We start from the raw sequence: 18,193 nt of genomic DNA, 5'->3' as shown, positions 1-18,193 counted from the left end.
AGGCATCAAATAAAGTAATTTCGGTCGTCTTTAAAACATGATAAATGTTGACCATGACGTTGCTGGATTCTGCTTCAGCTGCTGCTCGCTTCTCATGTCTGCTTAACCAGGTAAGTTTAGCCTTTCAAATATGAGTTAATAGTTGAGTTCTGTATTAAATTAGAAATAAATAGTTGAGAATTGATCTGTGTTCAGTTACACCCATTGTAGTGATTCGCTTGAATCATGAGTGAGCAGTAAACTGGCGACTTAGGCGATCTATTTAAACTCGAGCTGTTAATTTCTGAGTTAATATTTACAATCCCTGATTTAATTTATCCAGATTTATATGTTTTTATAAAATGACACAGTTCTTTAAGTATTTTACGTATAATTTGGTGTTAATTAGATGTATCATGTTTGTTTGTTGCTGTTTATGTGATCAACGTACGCAATGACAGGTGTATTTAACGTTACTGCAAAGGAAAAATATTTGAATAGCAGCAGATCTGATGTAATACGCTCTAGTCTAAACTATCGTTACGTGATGAATTATTGTCGATCTCACAAGCAATTTAATATATATATATATTTATATAATGAAAGTGTGCTTTTCATATTGCGTGAATCATATTGCCCTAACACTAATGTTTAAACTTTGAAAAATTAGATTAACTCATTATTAATATTGTCACAACTTGTCAATGACATGAGTGTATCAACAGTTTATCAATTTAACATGTTAATCAACTTCTCTTCACACCTCTGTGTTATTTGACTGAATTATTTTTTGTCTCACTTTTTATCTTGTGTTTTCAGATTATTGGTTCTGCACTGCACTTATACTGAGTATTTGCTTGCTGAAAAAAAAATGACATCATCTTTTTAAACTTTGTGTTTATGCTATTAACATACTTCTTTGCAGTATTGGATGCCATCTAGTCCTGATTGCATTTTGACTCCAGTTCCAGTCCAGCACAGTTATACCTGCCAATCAACAACCTGAAGCTATCAAGCAGATGTGTGGGCAGCTGTGAGCCAAACTCTTAGGAACATTGGTTTTCCAGGATGAGGACTGGTCATCACTCCAGTAAGTGATCAACCAACCAACATGGCTCCCCCTCAACTGGAAACAGTAACTGGGAACCAATACTCAACTGGTGTGATTTGTTAAGATCATCTAGGAAATATTTTTTATATGAATATTAATTTAATCTTTTTTATAGAATTATCTGTTGTCTGAGACCTGACTCTGGTGGCCAAGAATTACATTTCTCTTTTCTGCTTCATACAAAACTATCTATCTTACAGGAGCCAAGCTCAGTCAAAATAAAATCATCTTATTATTTAAACTTTAGTTTTATCTGGTGATTAAAGTTGACATGCAAACCCACTGTGTGCAGACACCTCAGCATTGAAGGCTATTACGCCAGTCTCACAATGCATGAGCAGTGTATGTTTTTTCTGCTGGGGTTCTCAGGAACTGCACAGAAATGGTTTTCTGCATGCATCCATCTATTTGTTTTCTATTGAACTAGTTTTTTTGCATTCTCCGTCTTTCTTTCTCTCTCTCTCCGAAAAAATAAAAATAAATCAAAGCCTTAATTTGTTTTAAGTGTTGAAATGTCTAGAACTTTGTCATCCGGGAACTCCTGTAAATATTTTATTTCCCGAGTTCCACCCAAAAATTCTTTACTCTAGAAATTTTAAGGTACAAATGGTAGGGAAAATACAAACATGAAAATTTAACTTTGTTTTGTTTAACTCAATATAGTTTTTATGTTTGGTTGTTTTGTCTCACTTAAATGGAGATACAAAAAGCAGCTTGGACACAGCATCCAAAGTGGACACTTCTTGCAAGACACAGGGTGATGGAAAGAGCAGAAGATCAGTGATCAGGAATAAATATATTGATGCCCCTGAGAGGACTGATTTAAAAACTTAATGTTATATATAGTTGTTCTGTTTTATCATAAATGTGTGTGTGTGTGTGTGTGTGTGTGTGTATGACATTGATAACTTTTACATTGTAACACAATAACAGTCAAAATGCATGAGTAGTTTTGGGTCAATAAAAAATCTAAATGTTTTTTAAGCACCAAATCATTCGAATGGTTTCATGTAGGACGCAAATGCCTTAAATGCAGCTTTAACATCATTGGAATAAATTATATTTTTACATTTTCAAATAGAAAAGTTAACACATTAAAAAGGACTAATTAAACTAAAAAGGAAAAAGTTTTGTCCCAAACCTTGTCTTTATATTTTTAGATGCTTCATTTATTACTGAAATTACTTTATGCTTTCAAAATATGTAATTATGCAGTTGAAGTGATATTGTGCTTTTTTGCTACATAGTAGTAGTGAACTAGTTTTGTTTTGTGTTAAAGCCACAATGGCCCTGCATATAAGTGCTTTACTGGGACCTTATAAGCACATTTTGTGCCTGGACTCAATTTAGTATTAGTGGGACGTAACTATTTTGTTAATTACTAAATACTCACAGAGCATGCTCATAGTCCTGCTAAAAAATCCAGCTTAAACCAGCCTAGGCTGGTTGGCTGGTTTTAGCTGGTAGACCAGGCTGGTTTTAGAGGGGTTTTGGCCACTTCCAGGCTGGTTTCCAGCCATTTCCAGCCTGGTCTTAGCTGGTCAGGCTGGGAAATGACCAGCCAAATACAGCTAAAACTAGCTTGACCAGCCTGGTTTACGCTGGATATAGCTGGTTTTGGCTGGACTCCCAGCTTGGCTAGGCTGGTCAAGCTGGTTTTAGCTGGTCATCTCCCAGCCTGACCAGCTAAGACCAGGCTGGAAATGGCTGGAAACCAGCCTAGAAGTGGCCAAAACCCCTCTAAAACCAGCCAGGTCGACCAGCTAAAACCAGCCAACCAGCTTAGGCTGGTTTAAGCTGGATTTTTCAGCAGGGAGGACATACTTCTGACCCAGATGCTGTGCCCCAGTATACCTATACTTCGCCCAGTGTGGCCATATACACTCCACTTTGTGTGGACTTGCTATGGGCCCACAGTGAACTTCTGTTTTGAGTGGGCCAGTCCACAGTTTGGTCTAGCGACATTGTATATGTTTTTGGTAAAGACATGTTTGTTTTGAAATTTGTGCACTAATACTGTACACTTAAGTACATGAAGGTGAGCTCAAGCAAACTGCATAATACATTCAAAACTGTTGTATAATAGGATAAGAGATACAATCCGCTTGTTAAGTGTGACGTCACGCGAAGCGGCTTCCGGGTTCAAGTGCTCTATTCAACTGAATAGGGAGACTCGTGAAATATATGTCCATGACATACATGTATATGACATATATGTTTATGCCTAATATACAATGGCCAGAAAGTAATTTTTTTATAAATTGTTAAAATTTTGGTATTTGTGATGCAGCAAGCCCAGAGATTGTTGTGTACATTATGACTTAACATAACTATGACATAAAATTAACTTTACTGTGTGATATGAATAAAAAGTGATGATAAACGAATGAGTTCTCAACTCAAATGAGTGGCAGCTTGGACCCGGAAACAGCATTGCATACGTCACCAACACTTCACCACTTAACAAGCCGATAGAAAAGCATATATTAATTAAGATATAAATTGGATCCAATTAAAATATTGTAGAAACTATCCTAAAGGATTTTTATGTATTGTACTACAAAACAATCCTATATGGTTACAAAATATGATCAAAATTCTAACTGGATTCCTTCAAAGAAATCCTATAGGATGCTTCTTTTTTGTCTGTGTAATTGTACAAGTTAGACTGATTTTGATCAGAAGTGCATTACTACATGTTCATTAACTGAAATGACAGCTGAAGGTGCTACAATTAACATAGAAACACCATAGATAGCACAGCACCACTCCACTGCTTTTTCTGTGTCAGACGTAGGGCTCATCCAGGATTTGCACCCTAAGCGAGTATCATACACCTAGACCAACGAGCCCTGAAGAAGCACCCTGCAGTGCCACAAAAAAAATTCTGTGAAACTGGTCCAATCTACTGTTTGTTCATGTTGTTTTTTTATGTTCGTCAGCAACTCCCTGGAGACATATTACAGTTCACAGTCTGTAAAATATGGCCCAGTGGCCTAATGGATAAGGCACCAGCCTTCGAAGTTGGGGATTGTGGGTTCAAGTCCCACCTGGGTTGTCTTTGATGCAGTTGCTTTTAAGTTGGCTTTGCAGCACAATCCAGTGTGATCTTCAAAAAGCTAGGTTCATACCCCTAAGTCAGGGGTGTCAAACTCAGTTCCAAAAGGGCCGAAGCCTTGCACAGTTTAGTTCCAACCCTGCTCCAACACACTTACCTGTAGGTTTCAAACAAGCCTGAGGGACTCAATTAGTTTGATCAGGTGTGTTTAATTAGGGTTGGAACTAAACTGTGCTGAGCTGCAGCCCTTTTGGAACTGAGTTTGACACCTGTGCCTTAGGTCAAAAAGACATGACAATGGAAAACTCTTCAGAGAAGCTGTTCTGTCATTAGGTGTACACACCAGATCGTCTGAAAGCAATGGGGATCCTAAAGTGCTGTTTCTGAGTTACAAGAACTTCTTAAGTCATTCATTCATTCATTTTCTTGTCGGCTTAGTCCCTTTATACTTCTTGAGTCATACAACAGATATAGCAAATGCTAGTATTGGCCCAATGGCCTAATGGATAAGGCATAATCATTCAAAGCTGGGGATTGTGCATTCAGGTCATGTTTGGGTTGTGTTTGTTGGGTTACATTTAAGTTGTGTGAAAAAATCCTGACTTGTCTACTCAAAGCTTAGGTGTGATGATCTGAGGACAATAGTTAGCTTTGAATTCTCAGACTTGCTGTACACTTTAATTAAGATTCATCCAATCTTGCTTGAATCTCACTGTCACGTTACAAACCTAAAAGGTTCCGCTAAGCTCTGGAAATGGAGATCTTGACTTCAAGTACCCCGTGGCTCTCAAATAACAGTCTCATGTTAGGTCGATTGTGATGAAATGCAAACAAGAAAATAGCTGCTGAAAGGTTGTGATTTCAAGTTAATGAGAGTGGCCTTGACTGGAATTCGAAACTCTCAAGACCAGTCGTACTATACGCTAGAACCATACCCTGATACGGACTGATGAGACACGAATATGAACAATTTCACAAAGAAAATGTTTGTCCATTAGTTCTTATTTGACGGAATGCAAACTGGCATCGAGATCCTAAAGTGCAGTTTTCCATGCAGTGGCAACTTGTTGAAGGCATACAAGAGATCCTTGATAGAAGACTAGTGACATGGCCCAGTGGCCTAATGGATAAGGCATCAGCCTCCGAAGCTGGGGATTGTGGGTTAAAGTCCCACCTGGGTTGTTTTTGAAGGTCTCACTTCAAGTTGGGAGCAATATTTTGTGGATGAAACACAGCAGCTGTGAAAACCTTCTTAAGATGTGTTTGTGTGTCATTAACTGCCTTTACTGTCATGCACATTACCTGTTATGACTAAAAGGGTAACGAGATACCTGACGCAAAAGGCCATTTTGAATCCTGCATGGTGCTTACAGCGAAAAGACTGCGTACAAACACAAAAATGGTGCTTACATATAAAGCTGGGGGCTGTTCCAGAAAGCAGGTTATGTGACATACCCGGGTAAGTTTGAGATTAAGTAGGTGGATAACCTCAACTTTGGTTCCAAAATCGGAGGTAACTTCTGGGTATGTTAAGTAGCCATAGCAACTTACTATCTGAAGATAACCTGGGGGGTATTCCAGAAAGCTGGGTTAACTTACCATCTGCTAAAACCTAAACTCTCGGTTGATTTACCCAAAACCTGCTTACCGCGAGTATGTTGGTTCCAAAACAGGTGACAAGAGTTAGTTAAATCAACCTCCTGAAGATAACCGCGGGTTAATGCGCGTGCACGGCACACACCTGAAGGCATTTTCAGTAGATCGCCGAATTCACGAGTCACCATAGAAAGTCACGGTGAGAAAAAAAGGGCAACGCACTTTAAAGAGGCGAAACTGGAGGTTTTAAACACAGAGATTACACATCTGCTTCAACGAAGGAAAGAAATATAGAATAAGAAATAGATAAGAAAATAAATAATAAATAATAAGAAATTTTTTAGTTCATTAAATTACACATGCCACCCTCCATTTTATTGTAATGATAAATTAAACTACTCTTTAACATCCTTTTTGAGTATGTTGTGTAACCATTCATGCATTTATTTTTCTTGCCATTAATTTCTTAAGGCCACAATATGTGTATTGACTAATAAGGCTTATAGAAATTGTAATCTTTCTGGAGCTAGAACTCTGTCCAAAGTCATTAAACACAGAAACATTATCATAAAAGGTAATATTTAATTACTGGAGCTCTTTATTTAACACTCTAGAATATTCTTTCTGCCATGCAGCTAATAGAAAGAGGCCTGTCTAACTGCTGTGTCCTATAATAAAGGCTTTTCAGTGGTTGAGTTTTTGACTTAAACCACACACTCTGTCACTGTTGTGATTGTTGTCAGATAGCTTTAGGTTCTTTTTATTTTGCATGCAGACGAAGTTCCTTCTGCCTCAACTAACAAGCAGTGTAAGAATTTTCTGCACTTTTCCATATTTGAATATTACTCTTGGATCACAAAATCTTTTATCTGCATATTTAAATTCTAAAGTAGCTGTATAAGGTCCATCTTCAAAGATAAAGTCACATGAGCATCCACTTATGGTGAGAAATGTATATGAAAAATATGTTACACATTGAAAGATGTGTGTATAAAGCAGTGTACAAAATCATTCATTTTATTTCAGGAAATGAAGAAATCAACAGATCAAACTATTTGATTAAACATAGTTTTTTGACTAATTATATATTTTTAGCACTCCTCCATCTGTTTTGTCTGCTTGGGTCACTGAGATTTCCTCTGGGTCAGGCTGCAGGTACGTGTCATCGTATAAGGCAGAAAAGGGTTTCTTTTGTCCTCCAGCAAGTAACAATGTAGTGCCCAGTAATGATTCTATTTTATAATACAAATAAAATAAAAATAAACATTGTGTTAAGCAACATTTGCTTTATAGTTTTTTTTTACTATATTTGTGTTATACACTTGAATCATTACTTCCTGAAAATCAGCCATTTAGCCTCAACATAGTGATGAGGTGGGGTGTGTGATGAGCTGGTAAGTGGAAGCAGTAATAAGTTTAATAGTTGAAACACCAAAAGATTAAGGATAGAAAATTAAGTTGTACCTGCACACTTATACTTTGGACAAATTTTATATTATCAGTGTCCTTTAGTGACTGATGGAGCTTTAAAATCGGCTGCAATTAATGCACACAATAGCATTTAGAAACCCTGAAAAAAATATTATATTAAAAAATGTAGGTGTGTGTGCGTGAATGTATATATAAGAACGACGTCTTACATCTTAAATTAAAGATATATTTTCCTACAAAAGACAATGCTGCCACTTATAATATTATACAGAAAAATGTGAGGGTGCAGAAGGAGAGAAAAAACACAAGATCTGTAAGTGAGATTCGAACTCGCTCCGTTGTGCGCTCCGTTGATCATTTACGACGCACTGTCCACTACGCTATTCCCATGCTCTGAATCATCTGTGTAATGATACGCAGTAATGTATGACCAAGGAACTGTACAAAAGTGTAAAAAACAGTTCAGTGCCAGGCATACTGTACAGGTGGTCCTACTGCCACATTGTACAGTTGCCTAAAATGCCCTGACGCGAATACAAAGAGCTGCACTGAATGTTTTTTATGGTAAGCGCAGACCCGCGGTTTGTCACATTTGATTTCAAAAAGGTTTGTTAAATACATTAACATTATGAATTTGGTTATGAAAAAAACTATGCACTTATAACCCTCTCACAACGAAAAAACTTGTATCTGTGTGTCCACATCCATAAATATTCTCATCAAAAGAGCACGCAATGCTCAGTAAACTCTCTGAAACAGACAAACTCTGAAACATAGCAACTTACTCTCTGAACATAACCTGCTCCGGAGCAGGTTATCTTCAGAGAGTAAGTTGCTATGGCTACTTAACATACCCAGAAGTTACCTCCGATTTTGGAACCAAAGTTGAGGTTATCCACCTACTTACTCTCAAACTTACCCGTGTATGTCACATAACCTGCTTTCTGGAACAGCCCCCTGCTCCGGAGCAGGTTATGTTCAGAGAGTAAGTTGCTATGTTTCAGAGTTTGTCTGTTTCAGAGAGTTTACTGAGCATTGCATGCTTTTTTGATGAGAATATTTATGGATGTGGACACACAGATACAAGTTTTTTTGTTGTGAGAGGGTTATAAGTGCATAGTTTTTTTCATAACCAAATTCATAATGTTAATGTATTTAACAAACCTTTTTGAAATCAAATGTGACAAACCGCGGGTCTGCGCTTACCATAAAAAACATTCAGTGCAGCTCTTTGTATTCGCGTCAGGGCATTTTAGGCAACTGTACAATGTGGCAGTAGGACCACCTGTACAGTATGCCTGGCACTGAACTGTTTTTTTACACTTTTGTACAGTTCCTTGGTCATACATTACTGCGTATCATTACACAGATGAATCAGAGCACGGGAATAGCGCAGTGGACAGTGTGTCGATAAAGAACAACGGAGCGAGTTCGAATCTTACTTATAGATCTTGTGTTTTTTCTCTCCTTCTGCACCCTCACATTTTTCTGTATAATATTATAAGTGGCAGCTTTGTCTTTTGTAGGAAAATATATCTTTAATTTAAGATGTAGGACGTCGTTCTTATATAAACATTCACGCACACACACCTACATTTTTTTATATAATATTTTTTTTCAGGGTTTCTAAATGCTATTGTGTGCATTAATTGCAGCCGATTTTAAAGCTCCATCAGTCACTAAAGGACACTGATAATATAAAATGTGTCCAAAGTGTGCATAAGTGTGCAGGTACAACTTAATTTTCTATCCTTAATCTTTTGGTGTTTCAACTATTAAACTTATTACTGCTTCCACTTACCAGCTCATCACACACCCCACCTCATCACTATATGTTGAGGCTAAATGGCTGATTTTCAGGAAGTAATGATTCAAGTGTATAACACAAATATAGTAAAAAAAAAACTATAAAGCAAATGTTGCTTAACACAATGTTTATTTTTATTATATTTGTATTATAAAATAGAATCATTACTGGGCACTACATTGTTACTTGCTGGAGGACAAAAGATACCCTTTTCTGCCTTATACGATGACACGTACCTGCAGCTTGACCCAGAGGAAATCTCAGTGGTTATGGTTATCAAATGGTTATGTTCAATCAATGGTTTAATCAATGGTCTGTTCATTTCTTCATTTCCTGAAATAAAATGAATGATTTTGTACACTGCTTTATACACACACCTTTCAACATGTAACATATTTTTCATATACATTTCTCACCTTAAGTTGATGCTCATGTGACTTTATCTTTGAAGATGGACCTTATACAGCTACTTTAGAATTTAAATATGTAGATAAAAGATTTTGTGATCCAAGAGTAATATTCAAATATGAAAAAGTGCAGAAAATTCTAACACTGCTTGTTAGTTGAGGCAGAAGGAACTTCGTCTGCATACAAAATAAAAAGAACCTAAAGCTATCTGACAACAATCACTTACAACAGTGACAGAGTGTGTGGTTTAAGTGAAAAACTCAACCACTGAAAAGCCTTTATTATAGGACACAGCAGTTAGACAGGCCTCTTTCTATTAGCTGCATGTCAGAAAGAATATGTGTTAAATAAAGAGCTCCAGTAATTAAATATTACCTTTTATGATAATGTTTCTGTGTTTAATGACTTTGGACAGAGTTCTAGCTCCAGAAAGATTACAATTTCTATAAGCCTTATTAGTCAATACACATATTGTGGCCTTAAGAAATTAATGGCAAGAAAAATAAATGCATGAATGGTTACACAACATACTCAAAAAGGATGTTAAAGAGTAGTTTAATTTATCATTACAATAAAATGGAGGGTGGCATGTGTAATTTAATGAACTAATAAATTTTCTTATTATTTATTTTTTATTTTCTTATCTATTTCTTATTCTATATTTCTTTCCTTCGTTGAAGCAGATGTGTAATCTCTGTGTTTAAAACCTCCAGCTTTGCCTCTGTAAAGTGCGTTGCCCTTTTTTTCTCACCGTGACTTTCTATGGTGACTCGTGAATTCGGCGATCTACTGAAAATGCCTTCAGGTGTGTGCCGTGCACGCGCATTAACCCGCGGTTATCTTCAGGAGGTTGATTTAACTTACTCTTGTCACCTGTTTTGGAACCAACATACTCGCGGTAAGCAGGTTTTGGGTAAATCAACCGAGAGTTCAGGTTTTAGCAGATGGTAAGTTAACCCAGCTTTCTGGAATACCCCCCTGGTGCGTTGTTCAAGATCCATAAACAAATCTAACAACCGAATCATTGCTGCTCCTTTTTTGTCTGTATAATTGTACAGGTTAAACTAATTTAGATCAGAAATCCACTGAAAATGTTCGATAACCAAAGTCACAGCAAAAGCTGCTACAATTAACACAGAAATGCCAAAGCATCACTTCTTTGTCTGTGACAGACATAGGGCTCTTCCAGGATTTGAACCTGGGACCTCTCACACCCACAGCAAGAATCATACCACTAGACCAACGAGCCCTGAAAAAGGCTTTTGAAAAAATCTACTTTTTGTTCATGTTGTTTTTGTTACGTGCGTCAGCAACTCCCTGGATGCATATTACAGTTCACAGGCAGTAAAAAAACAGCCTAGAGAAGGCATACAAGAGATCCTTGATAAAATATTAGTTATGTGGCCCAATGGCCTAATGGATAAGGCATCAGCCTCTGGAGCTGGGAATTGTGGATTCAAGTCCCACCTGGGTTGGTCTTGAATGTCTCACTTCAAGTTGGGAGCGATGTTTGATGGAAGAGACACAGTAGCTGAGATGTGTTTGTGTGTTATTAACTTCCTTTATTTTCATGCATATTACCTGTTATGACTAAAAGGGTAACGAGATCCATAGCGTGAAAGGCCATTTTGAATCCTACATTGTGCCTACAGAGTATATATAGACTGTGTACAAACACAAAAATGGTGCTTACATATAAATCTGGGGCCTGTTTCAGTAAGAAGGTTCAAACAACTCAGAGTTTAAACTTGAACTCTGAGTTGATTTACCGAGAGATTAAAAACCCAGAGTTTTCGGTTTCAGAATAGCTGATCTGAGTTAGGTCAATCAACTTTGAGTAGACCAAGTCAAAGTTAAGCGTGCACACCATGACTATAAAAAGGCATTATCAATGGAGCACAGATATTATGAGTGACGATGGCAACATCTTTAAAAAAAGAGATCATCATTTCTTTCTTCAGTTGAACTTGATGTGTTTGGAAGGTAAATCCTGCCAATTTTAAATAAATCAAATAAACATTGGAAATGAAAATGAAAATCAGATTAACAATTTCATTTTAAAACACTGTTCGCAAAATATCTGCTAAAATTGAAAACTAAATGAAATTATTTAATTTTCATTTTGATTTTCACTTTGACAACACATCATCCCTGTCAAATTGATAATTAAAATGAAGATTCCAATTTAACATTTCATTTTCACAGCATTTCCACGTCAAGACTGCCAATATTAAAATGAAAAGCCAAACTGAAAAATAAAATGCAAACACAATTTTTACAAAGCATGTTATTAACAAAGTCTGCACTGGAAGTCTCTCTCTGTCATTGCTCCTTTTAGCAAGAGCACCCTATTGAAACAGGAACAGTAAAGATTCACAATTAGAGTAGTAATACTCTATAACTGGATTTGAATAAAATAACAACAACAATGTGGGGTCTGCTGTGATGGAATCAGTAACTTTCACTCTTTTGTGAAATAACAGTTACCTTGTAATCAGGTGCTTAAATGCATCGCAGCTGGCTGCCGTTTGGAGTAGACTTCAAATGCCTTGAGGTGTGCTCAAATAGAGACAGAACTGTGGTTGACAGGAAGGTGGGAGTGCTTCCTAAGCTGGTATTAAGCAGCTCTCTTTCTTTGTGGAGGAGCTCCAGCAATGCATGGCCAAATTCAACTGATTTCCCTGCGCTGTTGCGCTACTTGAAACAAGTTGGTGTGAAAACTGCTCAAGGAGAGCAGTATGGCAAGGTAGTGTGGCCGAGCGGTCTAAGGCGCTGGATTAAGGCTCCAGTCTCTTCGGGGGCGTGGGTTCAAATCCCACCGCTGCCAGGCAGACCTTTTAGGATGCTTGAGAGTGACCTCTCTGCTTGAGCAAACAGACTTGCAAAGTGATACTGCACGCTTCCGCTCACATCCAAACGTAGACTCCTTGGCCAAAGTTGAAGGGCTTCACTAGGAAGCTCGGCGACCTCTCTGCTTCCATAAAATTGGGCAGAAAAGGGACCACTGCAGGGAGTCATCTGGGATAGCGTAGCCAAGGGATCTAAGACGCTGGATTTAGGCTCCAGTCTCTTCGGGGGCGTGGGTTCAAATCCCACCGCTGCCAGGCAGTCCTTTTAGGATGCTTGAGAGTGACCTCTCTGCTTGAGCAAACAGACTTGCAAAGTGATACTGCGTGCTTCCGCTCACATCCAAACGTAGACTCCTTGGCCAAAGTTGAAGGGCTTCACTAGGAAGCTCGGCGACCTCTCTGCTTCCATAAAATTGGGCAGAAAAGGGACCACTGCAGGGAGTCATCTGGGATAGCCTAGCCAAGGGATCTAAGGCGCTGGGTTTAGAATCCAGTCTCTTCGTGAGCGTGGGTTCAAATCCCATCCGCTGCCAGGAAGTCATTTTAGGATGCTTGAGAATGACCTCTCTGCTTGAGCAAACAGACTTGCAAAGTGATACTGCACGCTTCCGCTCACATCCAAATGTAGACTTCTTGGCCAAAGTTGAAGGGCTTCACTAGGAAGCTCGGCTTCTTCTCTGCTGTTCTGCTTCCGTAAAATTTGGTAGAAAAGGGACCACTGCATGGATATAACTAGGGTAGCGTGGCCGAGGGGTCTAAGGCGCTGGATTTAGGCTCCAGTCTCTTTGGGGGCGTGGGTTCGAATCCCACCGCTGCCAGATAGGGTTTTAAACACAAACAAACTGCTTGAGTGTGTGCGCGTTCTCAGTGAACGCTAGAAATGAGAGAGTACATTTAAGTTGGCAACTAGTCAGTATAATTTGTTCTTTGAAACTCACGGCAGACTCGTTGGTTTGACAGCAACACATCCCCAAGCTTGAATCTGAACGGGAGCAAGTGTCTTTCCCACGATTAGATTGCAGCATCTTAAAGTCTGCACTGGAAGTCTCTCTCTGCCATTGCTCCTTTTAGCAAGAGCACCCTATTGAAACAGGAACAGTAAAGATTCACAATTAGAGTAGTAATACTCTATAACTGGATTTGAATATAATAACAACAACAATGTGGGGTCTGCTGTGATGGAATCAGTAACTTTCACTCTTTTGTGAAATAACAGTTACCTTGTAATTAGGTGCTTAAATGCATCGCAGCTGGCTGCCGTTTGGAGTAGACTTCAAATGCCTTGAGGTGTGCTCAAATTGAGACAGAACAGTGGTTGACAGGAAGGTGGGAGTGCTTCCTAAGCTGGTATTAAGGAGCTCTCTTTCTTTGTGGAGGAGCTCCAGCAAGGCATGGCTAAATTGAACTGATTTCCCAGCGCTGTTGCGCTACTTGAAACAAGTTGGTGCGAAAACTGTTCAGGGAAAGCATCTTGGCAAGGTAGGGTGGCCGAGCGGTCTAAGGTGTTGGATTAAGGCTCCAGTCTCTTCTGGGGTGTGGGTTTGAACTCCACTGCTGCCAGGCAGTCATTTTAGGATGCTTGAGAATGACCTCTCTGCTTGAGCAAACAGACTTGCAAAATGATACTGCACGCTTCTGCTCGTAGTGGTCTAAGGCGCAGGATTTAGGCTCCTGTCTCTTCGGGGTGTGGGTTCAAATCCAACAGCTGCCAGATGTGGTTTTAAACATGGCCAAACTGCTTGAGTGTGTGTGTGAGTCTCAGTGAACGCTGGAAATGAGAGAGTACATTTAAGTTGGCAACTAGTCAGTATAATGTGTTCTTTGAAACTCACGGCAGACTTGTTGGTGTGACAGCAACACATCCCCAAGCTCGAATCTGCTCAGGAGCAAGTGTCTTTCCCACGATTAGATTGCAGCATCTTAACAAAGTCTGCACTGGAAGTCTCTCTCTGCCATTGCTCCTTTTACCAAGAGCACCCTGTTGAAAAAGGAACAGTAAAGATTCACAATTACAGTAGTAATACAGTGGGGAATAAACCAGAGTCAAGAGATGTGTTGATTATGTGAGTCAGTGTTGGTATGACTTTCTGACACAGAAATAAAAATAGCCTCACCATTTACTTTCCATTGTGTGGTTTTAAACCTTGATGAGTTTCTTGATTCTGTTGAAGACAAAATACGATATTGTGATAAAAATGCTGGCTTACTTTGTGTTCCAGAAGACAGGAAATGTTTAAAACCACATGATGGAGAGTAAATGGTAAGCTCATTTTAATATTTAGGGTAAACATCCATTTCATGCTTGCCAGTTTAAGCTTTTATACTAAAGTTCACTTTTTTGTTCTTTTTTGAAGACCTGATGGTGCTGAAAGAAGAGACACATCAATGGAATGAAATAGAAGAGAAACAACAAGAAATAATGAGTGATGAAAAACCCACACTCACTAAAAAGTCTTCATCACACAGAAAACCTTGGAAATCCAAGTCTAGGTGTAATTTCAGCTGTAAACAGAGTAGAAAGAGTTTCAGTCAAAAGCCAAACCTTGACCACACTAGGGAGAAACCTTACACCTGCAAACAGTGTGAAAAAAAGCTTCTATAATACAGGAAACTTAAAAGTGCACATGAGAATTCACACTGGAGAGAGGCCGTACACATGCCAACAGTGTGGAAAAAGCTTCTATTCTACAGGAAACTTGGCAGTGCACAGAAGAATTCACACTGGAGAGAGGCTCTACTCTTGCCGTCAGTGTGGAAAGAGTTGTAAGCAAAATGGCAACCTTGAAGTCCAAATGAGAACTCACACTGGAGAGAGAAGCGTTTTTTGCACAGTGTGGGAAAGGTTTTTCTCAAAAACAAAACCTTACCCTCCATATGAAGATTCACACTGGAGAGAAACCTTACACATGCACAGAGTGTGGTAAAAGTTTCCCACATAAAGGCTCACTCCACATGATAGGTCACACCGGACAGAAGCCGTTTGCATGTGCTCATTTTGGAAAGAGCTTCACAACCAAAGAATCATGAATCACACGAATGGTCACACTGGAACCACAGAGTTTACATGTGATCATTGTGGAAAGAGTCTCTCATGCAAAGACTCCATTAAGCAACACATGAGGATTCACTCAGGCGAGCGTTTTCGATGCAGTGAGTGTGGAAAGGTCTTCAAACATAAAAGAAGCCTCGTCAATCACACAAAGCTTCACAATGGAGAGAAAAAATGAGTCCTTGTCCAGCAGAGCTTAAGGCTTTCCCGGGATAGCATGGGATAGCATCTCGGGACAAGTGTGAACTCTTGAATACATATCGAGTTACTGGAATGAAACCCTTTGAACCTGAAGATTTAAACTCAATAATTGAAGAGGGGTGAAGATGTACCAGGTTGTGAGAGTTTCTACTTCTTTGCAAGAAAGCAAAATAACTCTATATGTGTTTCCAGTTATTATGAACTGAGAACCAATTTTGTGCACATTGCACACTGCAATCAAATGGTCTGCACTGAAAAGAGAATTAGAAAGATTAGGGAGGAGAAAATGTTTGGGGAGATGCAGACAAATCGGTCCTACACTCTTAGATTGTGTTTTTGATCATTTACATTGTTTGATTGTCACTCCCTTGAACAAACACCAATTTGCCTCCACTTTTGGGCTATTGTCTGCAGTGTCACAAAACTTGGTGGTGAATAAAAATCCACCTAAACTCAGCCGTTGTGAACTTGCAATGACAGTGAGAGACTGATGCAGACTCAATAAAGCCCTGATCAGACTATACAATGCCATTTGCCTTTTACAACAGATCAGATTTGTGTCAGATTATGAGATTTTGACTTGAGCAAATCTTGATGTGTTGTGGGTAACAAATGAAGACTTTGGTTTCAAAACACTACACATTTATTTTGATGGACTGATTTTAGAAAATAAAAAAGTTTTCCTCATGAAGACAATTAAACTTTCTGTAAACAACTGGTTTCCTTTGAAGAAATGTTCATGTGAAAACTCCCACATTACTACAAATAAATCTGTGTATGGGAAACCCAGTATCTCTATTGTGAATGAGAATATGAGTGATTTGTTAGCTTACATGCTAATTCCAGGACTTAACAGACTACTGAAGGACTTCAGCTATTTGTAAATTCCAATTATTATTAATATGCAATACATATTGTACTGCTCATGTGGACTGATAGATTATATTGTATGCTGTCTGCATATGTTTATATATATATATATATATATATATATATATATATATATATATATATATATATATATATATATATACTATTACTAGGTGAGCAAAATAAAAATTGAAAGAGGATACTTTTATTTGACCTTTCATGAGTCTAATAATCTCAAAGTCACACTTTAAAAGAAGGTCCAAAAACCTGCATTTACAAATGAAGAATATTTTGCAAAGCATAAAAGGTTGTTAACCAGGTAATGGTGTGTACAATTTGTTTTAGTTACACCAAATTTAACTTGTTTATTGTAAAAAAAGGGTTTACATGGATATTGACATGAGACATTCTGTATTATGCATTATGTATTAGGAGTCATGAGTAGGGCCAGACAGAATCTGTCGACGTTTTTTGCTATTTCTGCAAAGAATATTGATAAAAATCTGTTAATTTCTGCCGAAATATTTTGGGAGTATCATAACTAAATCCTAAATATGTGAAACAAAGAATAATATCTTTTAAACTTTTATTTAATGTTTAAAATGCAAATCCAATTAGATTCACATTATCTGGTAAACAAAGCAAGTCTCTCGTATAATATTTCTACTAAAAGACAGAAAATATTACTGTACAAACTGCATTGTACATAAATCAGATAAACATTTTCATATTAGTCAATAATATTACTGTTATTAATTTAAAAAGTGAATAAATATATATTTACACACATTTACTCAAATTAAATAGAATTAATGATGGGCTAAAAATCTGCAGAAAATCTGTGGGATTCTGCGTGTGACATTATGTATTATAAGCTATGTACATGAGTATATGCAGTTGTAGAAAATATGCTCAGTGTTTTCAATAACTTTCACAAAATTGGCAAGTTCTCCTCAGTATCAAATTTTAATCTCAGGAATTCTTTTGATGGATACACATTATTAATCATTTTAACTGAAGTTCTTTAATTTTGGGGAGAATTAAAAAAGAAATGCAACTTGTTCTTATTTTTCTAATTTCTGTGAATTAAAATCTTTTAAAATAAACGAGGTCTGAGCTGATTAGGATGAAGCCTTTAAATAAGAATATTCATTTAAAACTTATTATTACATTTTGTATCTCTAAAAATAAAGATGGAAGAGCGAACATTACAGAATAGTGTGAAAGAAAACCTCTGATCAATACCGTGATGTTTTTTAGGAATAACATTAATATTTGTGTAAAAATCTTTAGGGTGACAAGCAAAACCCTGTTTAAAGAATGGGTTGAATTATTTTAATTTAGCAAAAAGATTGTCATTTCAAGTCAAAAAAAAAAGTCAAATGCGATTATAATCTATTTGAACAAGTTTCCGTTTAATTTTGATGAGATGACGAGGAATCTGGACCAGCACCAAAGCCACTTCCTCCACCTGCTCTATCAATAGAATATCCTCCTGTTACCTCAGATGCCACTGAACTTTTACTTTAGTTCCCACTATGATTTGGCCACAACCAGCACCAGCAGTACCACCAGCTCCACCGGAAACATGTACAGAGATGCTGAAGCACTGGGAGCCACTGGCCAATGTACCACATGTCCCCTCAAGCTACTTAATACAGTGATCTTTTTTTTTTTTTTTAGCTCTGCACAGTTGCCAGACATTCAGAATCGCTCCCCAGCAAACATCAGAAACAGGTGGATTCAACAAAGGCTTCCAACCATGTGAAAAAAAAAAAAATGTTGCACAACAAATAGTAGTAATAACTATAATATACAGCCACAGTAAAAAGTT

General features: G+C 37.8%; 1 protein-coding gene and 4 non-coding genes across 5 annotated transcripts in view; all 5 read left to right on the top strand.

Moving 5' to 3' along the window:
• Window positions 1–18,193, top strand: part of LOC110439461 (uncharacterized) — a 1,085,403-nt gene that overhangs the window by 967,461 nt on the left and 99,749 nt on the right. The window lies entirely within an intron of this gene.
• Window positions 4,076–4,148, top strand: trnar-ucg (transfer RNA arginine (anticodon UCG)). The gene has a single exon. It is a non-coding gene; the product is annotated as a tRNA-Arg (tRNA).
• trnar-ccg (transfer RNA arginine (anticodon CCG)) lies at window positions 5,258–5,330 on the top strand. Its single transcript has one exon. It is a non-coding gene; the product is annotated as a tRNA-Arg (tRNA).
• trnal-aag (transfer RNA leucine (anticodon AAG)) lies at window positions 12,136–12,217 on the top strand. The gene has a single exon. It is a non-coding gene; the product is annotated as a tRNA-Leu (tRNA).
• On the top strand, window positions 12,976–13,057 carry trnal-uag (transfer RNA leucine (anticodon UAG)). Its single transcript has one exon. It is a non-coding gene; the product is annotated as a tRNA-Leu (tRNA).

The sequence above is a fragment of the Danio rerio genome, chromosome 4 (genome assembly GCF_049306965.1).
Source record: "Danio rerio strain Tuebingen ecotype United States chromosome 4, GRCz12tu, whole genome shotgun sequence".
NCBI classification, from domain to species: Eukaryota; Metazoa; Chordata; class Actinopteri; order Cypriniformes; family Danionidae; genus Danio; species Danio rerio.
Note: the sequence above shows the minus strand (reverse complement) of the source record. Positions and strands in the feature narration are given on the sequence as shown.